Source organism: Sinocyclocheilus anshuiensis, unplaced genomic scaffold, assembly GCF_001515605.1.
Source record: "Sinocyclocheilus anshuiensis isolate Anshui unplaced genomic scaffold, SAMN03320099.WGS_v1.1 scaffold1357, whole genome shotgun sequence".
NCBI lineage: Eukaryota > Metazoa > Chordata > Actinopteri > Cypriniformes > Cyprinidae > Sinocyclocheilus > Sinocyclocheilus anshuiensis.
Window position 1 is genome coordinate 207,568 of NW_015548270.1, and position 9,191 is coordinate 216,758.

General features: G+C 38.6%; 1 protein-coding gene across 1 annotated transcript in view; it reads left to right on the plus strand.

Moving 5' to 3' along the window:
* The window catches only part of LOC107655731 (SH3 domain-containing RING finger protein 3), a 135,492-nt gene that overhangs the window by 31,164 nt on the left and 95,137 nt on the right, over positions 1 to 9,191 (plus strand). The gene's annotated exons all lie outside the window — the stretch shown is intronic.

A 9,191-nucleotide genomic window follows, 5' to 3' on the forward strand; every position in this document is an offset into this window, starting at 1 on the left:
ACACACACACTCACTCTCACTCACACTCGCACACTCGCACTCACACACACACACACTGACACACTCACACTCACACACTCACACTCACACTCACACGCGCACACACACACACAAACACACACACACACACGTGCTGCCAGCACCAGTCCACTCCAGTGAAGAGCTGCGGCTGCCTGTGGCTTCAGCTCACACACATGTAATTACAGCTGAAGTGGCTTTGGCACGAGTCGACACTCTGATTCACTCTTTAAGGGTTTAAACAGCTCTTTCTGTCAGCACAGGCCATATATCAGCTTCTGTTGCTCGTACTGTAACTTCAGCTGACTTTATTATCTGTGCTGCGTCACATTCACTGTCTACACACTGCATTACACTGAAATCACACACCGAACTGAAGAAGTCTTCAATAAACCAGAGAAATCACACAAACATGCAAAGAGTTTGTGCTGTTGCATATTTTTCAGTTTACTAGTCTAGCAGTTAAAAAAAAAAAAAAAAAAAAATAATATATAGACTCGGCGCTTTAAAGAAACCAACGAGAAGGCTGAGTTAGACCGACAGTGGAAGAAAATCAGCGCTGTGAGTTTACAGGCTCTCGTCTGCAACTGAATTTGAAATAAAACGCTGGATGAACAATGACCAACTAGGGGTGTGTGATATTTATCATAGGTGATAATATCGTAATTTGAGCGATGTGCGAGTTGATTTTATTGAGTATGTCACTCACTTTGCAAAAAACAAACAAAAACACATCTTGAGAGTGCAAAAGCATTCAGAAGTCGATCCGAATGCAGTCAGAATGACCCTGTAATTCAAGTAATGAAAGCTAAAAATATCCCTGTATGGGTTTTGTTTTTTATATTTATAAGATATGATACAGTTAAGCAATATATCACATGCATGAGTGCCGTTTTCCTAAATATCAGTGTGTGAGAGCGACTGCAAATGTAATATTAGTTTTATACAACAGTTCAACAAACAAGAAGTTAATGTTGAGTGAGTTACATTTTAGACCCAATAGTTTCAGTTTTTTTCTGTTTCGACAATGAAAATAGTTCAGAACAAAGCCGGAGCAGATTATTTGTGTGTCTCAGAGCAACACTGCGGTGTTTCGTTCCTGAATGGATCTGCTTTTTAACAAATCATATGTGGTAAAGACAGCCATTTGCTTCGTTTCTAAATGAATCGGGTGTTTTGAAGGAATCGTTTGAATTAATGATTCAATGAATCACTCATTAAGACAGGGACTTGCTGCCACCTACTGGTGGTTTTAATGTCATATTTATCCATGACCGGCCTAAACCAGCAAAGTATCAACGCAAAAACACACTCAGCAAAATATTGTTATTGAAGAAATCCCAATAAATATCAATGCATCATATTTTTGGTCAATATCGCACACCCCTATGACCCACATGAGCTGCAAACAGATGTTTAATGATGATGATGGTGTCACATTCAGTTCACACTGTCTCTGTTTATTTCAGATCATTGAGAAGAGAAAGAAGATGGAGGCTGATGGGTGAGTGGTGCTGGTGTTTCTCTCTTCTTCAGTCTCTCCTGAGCTCTAAAAATATCCTAAAAATCCTAAATCGGGTCAGTGCTACGTCACCACAAAAGTTTAGCATTTGGAAAAGTCTTGCTAATTAAAACATTCGAGTGATTTTTACACCATTCAAGCACAAGAAGATGCGAAAGAGAACTTAATTCAGTACTCTCGCAGTCTGAGGCACACACAAAGCGCACACAGAAGATACAAATGTATTGTTAGATATAAAAAAAAAAAAAAAAAAAAAAAAAAAAAATATATATATAATTTACTGTAATAATAATTATAATATTAATAATTATAATTATTATATTTTTTAAATAATATTTGTTGTATTATGCAATTTTCAGCAAAGAATATGTACAACAAATTTATTTATTTCTTTTTATTGTTCAATTTTTCAGCAAAAACAACATTTATATACAGCATATTTCTTTTTTATTTATATAAATATATTTATTTATTTTACTGTACTGTAACAATAATAATTATTGTATGAATATGTGTATACCATGACATTCGTGGGACATACAGATTTTCATTTGAGTTATTTCTCCCATGTTGACAAAAACAGTCGGTCTGTTCTCTGACTTTAGCTTTAGTGGTTTTGCTCTGTTCAGGAAAGCGAATCGTTCAGCGCTGGAATCGTTTGCTGTCACAGTGGCAGTAAAAAGCATCATGCTGAAATCAATAACAGACAGAAGCTTTTCCTTTAGAAATGGCATCTATCAGTTCATGAAGCCTGCAGCAGCTGGAGGGATTCAACAGGCGGGCGTTCGATTAACCTCTGATCGTTTCCAGTGAACGTTTGTGTTTGCATGATTCAGTGCTAGTCTGTTGTGACTGCATTAGTCCTGCAGACGCAGATGAATGTGGTGTTTAAAACCTCGCTTTAAACACATGATGGGCTTGTAATCTTTTATAGCTCAACACTGACCATTAGAGTCTGAGGAGGCAGATTGATTAGGAAGTGATCAGAGGTCTGATCAGAGTTAGTGTTCGTCTGGAGCCGGTCTCCGATGTCTCCGGTGTCAGACGGCTGTTGGTTCTTCAGGACGGAGGAGCAGAAGGTCCCGCTGAACGTATCTGGATCCATCTGTTCCTCCAATCTGGAGCGTCTAGTGCTGGCTCTCGCTCCGTCCCGTCAGACCATCTGGAGCCAGAGACCCTCAGGGACACCCAAACCTGACGGGACACGAGAGTGTGTGAGAGAGAGAGTGTGTGTGTGTGTGTTTGTGTGTATGTGTATGTGTGTGTGTGTGTGTGTGCGTGTGTGTGTGTCTGACTCTGTGTGAGTGTGTGTGTGTGTGTGTGCGTGCGTGTGTGTGTCTGACTGTGTGTGTGCGTGTTTGTGTGTGTGTGTGCGTGTGCGTGTGTGTGTGTGCCTGTGTGTGTTTGTGTGTATGTGTATGTGTATGTGTGTGTGTGTGTGTCTGACTCTGTGTGTGCGTGCGTGTGTGTGTCTGACTGTGTGTGTGCGTGTTTGTGTGTGTGTGTGCGTGTGCGTGTGTGTGTGTGCCTGTGTGTGTTTGTGTGTATGTGTATGTGTATGTGTGTGTGTGTGTGTCTGACTCTGTGTGTGCGTGCGTGTGTGTGTCTGACTGTGTGTGTGCGTGTTTGTGTGTGTGTGTGCGTGTGCGTGTGTGTGTGTGCCTGTGTGTGTTTGTGTGTATGTGTATGTGTATGTGTGTGTGTGTGTGTCTGACTCTGTGTGTGCGTGCGTGTGTGTGTCTGACTGTGTGTGTGCGTGTTTGTGTGTGTGTGTGCGTGTGCGTGTGTGTGTGTGCCTGTGTGTGTTTGTGTGTATGTGTATGTGTATGTGTGTGTGTGTGTGTCTGACTCTGTGTGTGCGTGCGTGTGTGTGTCTGACTGTGTGTGTGCGTGTTTGTGTGTGTGTGTGCGTGTGCGTGTGTGTGTGTGCCTGTGTGTGTTTGTGTGTATGTGTATGTGTATGTGTGTGTGTGTGTGTCTGACTCTGTGTGTGCGTGCGTGTGTGTGTGTCTGACTCTGTGTGTTTGTGTGTTTGTGTGTGTGTCCAGATGGCATATGAAACGACTAATTTATGTCTGTTTTATTTCTCCTGAGATGTTTCTGAGTCACGGTTGATACTCCACGTGTCTTCTGAGATCAGATCAGTTCCTCATACACACCACTGTAAACCTCTAGGCTCTTTTATATTCATCGTCTCTCATTCAGCAAACACTTCTACACTTCACACAAAACCTCACTTACAATCTGAAATCACACATACAGTATTATTCAAACATTTGAGGTCGGTTTTTGAAAGAACTCTCTTCTGCTCAGCAAGGCTGTATTTATTTGATCAAACATGCAGTAAAAAATGTGAAATATTATTATAAAGTAAAACAGTTGTTTTCTATGTGAATATCTGTTAAACTAATTTATTTCTGTGATGCGCAGCTGTATTTTCAGCATCATTACTCCAGTCTTCAGTGTCACATGATCTTCAGAAAGACAGTTGTGCTGCACAATATTTTTGTGGAAACCGTGATACATTTTATTTTTCCAGGATTCACAGATGAACAGAAAGTTCAGAAGAACAGCATTTATTTGAAATAGAAATCTTTTGTAACATTATAAATGTCACTTTAATGCGTCCTTGAAGCCGGGTTATTATGATTAACTAAAACTGAAACTCAAATTAAAACCATGAATCCATTTTTGTTAATAAAAATAAAATAAGGGTTAACTGAAATAAAATATAAAGCTGAGGCAACATTTCTTATTTTAATTTAGTTTAACTTGATGTACTAGAACTCTGGAAGGGAGAGTAAAAGTGTGGAGTTGATGTTGATCTGGTGTGTTTGATGGGTTTCAGTCCTGCACTTCATTACAGAACGGATCTGAACGAGTCCAGAATGAGGTCTTGTTATTGTTGAGATTGAGAAAGTGATGATCAGGATCAGTACGCTTCATTTACTGAGAAACGGCTCCTGCATTGGGACTGCTTCTGTTGCTCAAGCCAGGGAACTGCTGCTCTGAGATCAGTGGATCTGGATCTGTTACTGTTGATGCTGGATTCTCCTCAGAGGACACTAAAGACATGTGAAGGGTGCAGTGTTTGACCCAGTGCATTGTGGGTGGTTCAGATAGATGCCTGTGCTCAGAGAAGCACGTCTGGCCCGTCAGGAGATCCTGAACGAGGACAAAACGAGGACAATTGGGACAATCTGTGTGTTTGAGCTCATTAAACAGCGCTAGTGTTATTTAGAGCACCTCTCACACTCTCTCTCTCTCTCTATATATATATATATGGATAATAAACATTTTCTGTTTTCACATATTTTTTTGTGAATTTTGAGTAGATATCATCTTTTATATATCTGTCACCCTTCTAGTTATTAGTATTGGTATGAGAGGTCAATCTCATTAGTTTATGGCCTTATGAAATCAGTTTTATTTTTTCCCAAATTCCATGTTTTTTGTTTAAATTTTTCTGGATTCTATTTTAATTGAGTGTCTCTACCAGGTCCCTGTCGTTCTCTCTGTGCGAGTGTCTCTATCAGGTCCTTGTTGTTCTCTCTGTGCGAGTGTCTCTATCAGGTCCTTGTCGTTCTCTCTGTGCGAGTGTCTCTATCAGGTCCTTGTCATGTGTGTTAATCGGAGCTCAGCTGATCGGCTCGTTGCAGTCAGATCCTCACGACAGGAACATGAACAGCATCGAGAGTCAAACAGACACTCCATCTGAAAAGAGTTTGTGTGTTTCTCATTAAAGTCAAGCACTAATGCAGACAAACAAGCACTAATTAAGCTCTGCAGGAATGAGAGTTTATGGAACACTTATGAATAGTTCAGCTTATCTGAACGCCAGAGGCTCTTGATGCGTCTTTATATTTCATCAGCACTGTAGTTGTCTGGTTAGTTGAGTATAAACTAATGATCACAAAGAGTTTCTGGACTGAAGGGTTTTCATGCAACTGATTGAAGAATGATGAACATTCAGCATATGATACATTATGACCTGCATTTTTTTTTTTTTTAATTCATGCATATACTTATTTAATGCACATAATTATTAATAATTAATTCAGATTTTGATTTGATTCAGGGTCATTTGGCAAAGCTTGTGATGCATTAATGTGTGTATATACAGTATATACACACACTGTATATAAACAATCAATTACAAAATCAGTTTTATTTTTTCCCCCAAATTCCATTTCTGGGTTGTTTTAATTTTTCTGGATTCTGTATTTTATGATTTAATACAAATGTATTAGCAAAAACGGTGGTAATGAAATTATGCGTAACGTTTTTATTGAATTTATTTAATTTCATTATAAAACAATATTATTAACCTTTTAAAATGCAATCAAATGAAATGTGAACAATTCCTTTCATTGTTTTTGGCAAACAAAGTGCTGCACAACAGGTTTATTGGTTATATGAAAACATGGACAAAAATGTGTTAATAATAATAATAATAATAATTATTATTATTTTGTTATTATTATTATTATACATTTATAATAATAATAATCAATGTAAATTATTTAATGTTCACATTGGCAGGTGAATTGTTTTCATATTTTTATATTGATATATTTTTTTATATAATATTTTTTGTGTTTTAATAATACAGTAATGTGAGGTCTGATGTACATATACAGTATAAAACAGAGCATCAGAGGCGTTTGCTGTGGAGAAGAGCAGTCTTTCATACGTCAGTGTTATCATCACATTAGTCACAGACGCACATGTCGAGCAGCGGGAGTCTATTATAGCAGCGACTTCCTTCAGATCCGTCTCACGCTGCTCAAATCCCACCGGCACAATCATCTGACCTCATTCACGTCCTCAAAATGAACTGCCTTATTAATCACATAATGAAGTGTTTGCGTATCACACTGAGAGTGTGTGTGTGAGAGAAAATATGATAATTTATGGGCAGGAAAAAGTTCAGATCCATACAGAGACGTCATGAAAATCAGCTGACTTCAGTTTTTGAATATAATCAGAATTGGTTGTCAGGTTCACAGACCTAGAAATCAATAGTACTTCTAAAACTGCTGTCGTTATCTATTAGTTTGGTCAGCAGTAATTCAGAGGAGTTTAAAGCAGACGGTCATGTCTGAACACGCGTGACACATGCCACACGTTTAGCACTGAGAGTGTCGTTTCCTCCGTCTGAATCCTGGACAATACGCGGCTCGTCTGAGGAGCGTTACATGATCAACGGACAGAAACTGTTTACAGTCTGACTGTAGAAATCAGCAAATGCAGCAAGAGATAATAACAAACTGAACACGCAACGTTTAGCTGTTAAATAAATATCTAAAATTTATACTCTTTTGTGTCTTGTTCTTAAAGCTAAAGCAGGTCTGTGGTGCTTCTTGTCCAACATGCTATATTAGAAGTTAAAGATAGAGGAATATAGGTGTGCAAAAGGAAGATGTTTGTGAATCTGATGAATGAAGCAGCAGGTTGACGAGGAGCCGCTGTAGTGTAGTGTTCCCTACAGGAGCCTGGACCAGAGCTGGAGCTTCACATCATGAGCCAAACCTGTGCTAAAGATATGTGTGATAAAGATGAGGGATTATAATCATAAACAGCATTTGTTATAGCTCTGAACTGACTGAATATGTGCTTTTATTGACTTATGTAGTCATTTTATTTATATGCACCAATATACGTAACAATACATATCCCTAAACATCAATACTGACCCACGGATATTTACTGAAACATTTTAAAATAATAAAAATGACACACAGTGATAGTGAACATTTCTGAGTGATGATGGGAATTAATTTTTAAAAGAGTTTCGAACTGATTCACAGAAATTAATCAAATTCTGAGTTTATATCTCGCAATTCAGAGTTTATCTCGCAAGTTTGTTTATATCTCACAATTCTGTTTATATCTCGCAATTCTGTTTATATCTCGCAATTCTGCATTTATATCTCGCAATTCAGAGTTTACCTCACAATTTTGTTTATATCTCGCAATTCTGTTTATATCTCGCAATTCTGCGTTTAGGCTATATCTTGCAATTCTGAATTTATATCTTGCAATTCTGAATTTATATCTCGCAATTCTGTTTATATCTCGCAATTCTGCATTTATATCTCGCAATTCAGAGTTTACCTCACAATTTTGTTTATATCTCGCAATTCTGTTTATATCTCGCAATTCAGAGTTTATCTCTCGCAATTCTGTTTATATCTCGCAATTCAGAGTTTATATGTCACAATTTTGTTTATATCTCGCCATTCAGAGTTTATATCTCGCAATTCTGAGTTTATATCTCACAATTCTGTTTATATCTTGCAATTCTGTTTATATCTCTCGCAATTCTGTTTATATCTTGCAATTCTGTTTATATCTTGCAATTCTGTTTATATCTCGAAATTCAGAGTTTATATCTTGCAATTCTGTTTATATCTCACAATTCTGCTTTTCACGAGTTCACACTTACATATAATAAACAGAGTAAAGGTTATGCATATTTGGCGTGCTGTCCGGGGAGAGGGCTCAGAGCACGGTAATTCCTCCCGAACCCGGGGTACTACCCCTGTCTGGGGAGAGGGGTCCGAGCTCGGCATTTAGCCCGGACCCAGAGCGCTCCCCCCAAAAGATGCAATTAGCGCGGAACAGCAGCCAGAGTGGGGCGTTGATAACCCCCAAAACTTGCATAACTTAAGGTTGGTGGGGTGCTGGACGCCGCTTGAAGTAGAATCTTTGCAGTGGTATCAGAGAAGAGAAATTGGCTTCTGCGGAAGCGAGCACTGCTGCAGCAGTGGGAAGTAGAAATGAATGGGAAGTAGAGATACGGGCTCCTGCGGGAGCGGGCACTGCTGCAGCTGTGGGCTGGAGCTCGGCTGAGTGGAGAAACTGACTAGGGCTAGCAGAGATGCCTGTCTTAGGCTTTAGACTGTCCACTTCTCGATAGCGGGGACGGAGGAGCCGGCTGAGGCATAGGAGGACGCGGGAGAAGGTGGCAGACGTATACTGTAATACTGTAGAGAGAATGAAGGTAAGATAGCTTGGGCTATTTATAGAAGTTCTCTCTCGAGCTGATAGGATAGATGGTGTAATTGCTGATGAAGAATTGGCCGGGTTAATTATCTGAACATGCTCCTCCCGAACTTTGTTAATAAAACATCATTTATTTTGCAATTGTGTTTATATCTCGCAATTCTGCGTTTATATCTCGCAGTTTTGTTGTTAATATCTTGCAATTCTGCGTTTATATCTCGCAATTCTGTTCATATCTCGCAATTCAGAGTTTATATCTCACAATTCTGCGTTTGTATCTCGCAATTCTGTTTAAATCTTACAATACTGAGTTTAGCTATATCTCGCAATTTTGTTTATATCTCGCAATTCTGAGTTTATATCTCGCAATTCGGCATTTATATCTCAGGATTCTGCGTTTATATTTTGCAATTCTGTGTTTATATCTTGCAATTCTGTGTTTATATCTCGCAATTCTGTTTATCTCACAATTCTGCTTTTGTATCTCACAATTCAGAGTTTATATCTCGCAATTTTGTTCTGCGGAAAGACATCAGTACAAGGCAAGGCAAGGCAAGTTTATTTATATAGCACATTTCATACACAATGGTAATTCAAAGTGCTTTACATAAAAGAAAAGAAAAAAATAATCACAACAATAAAA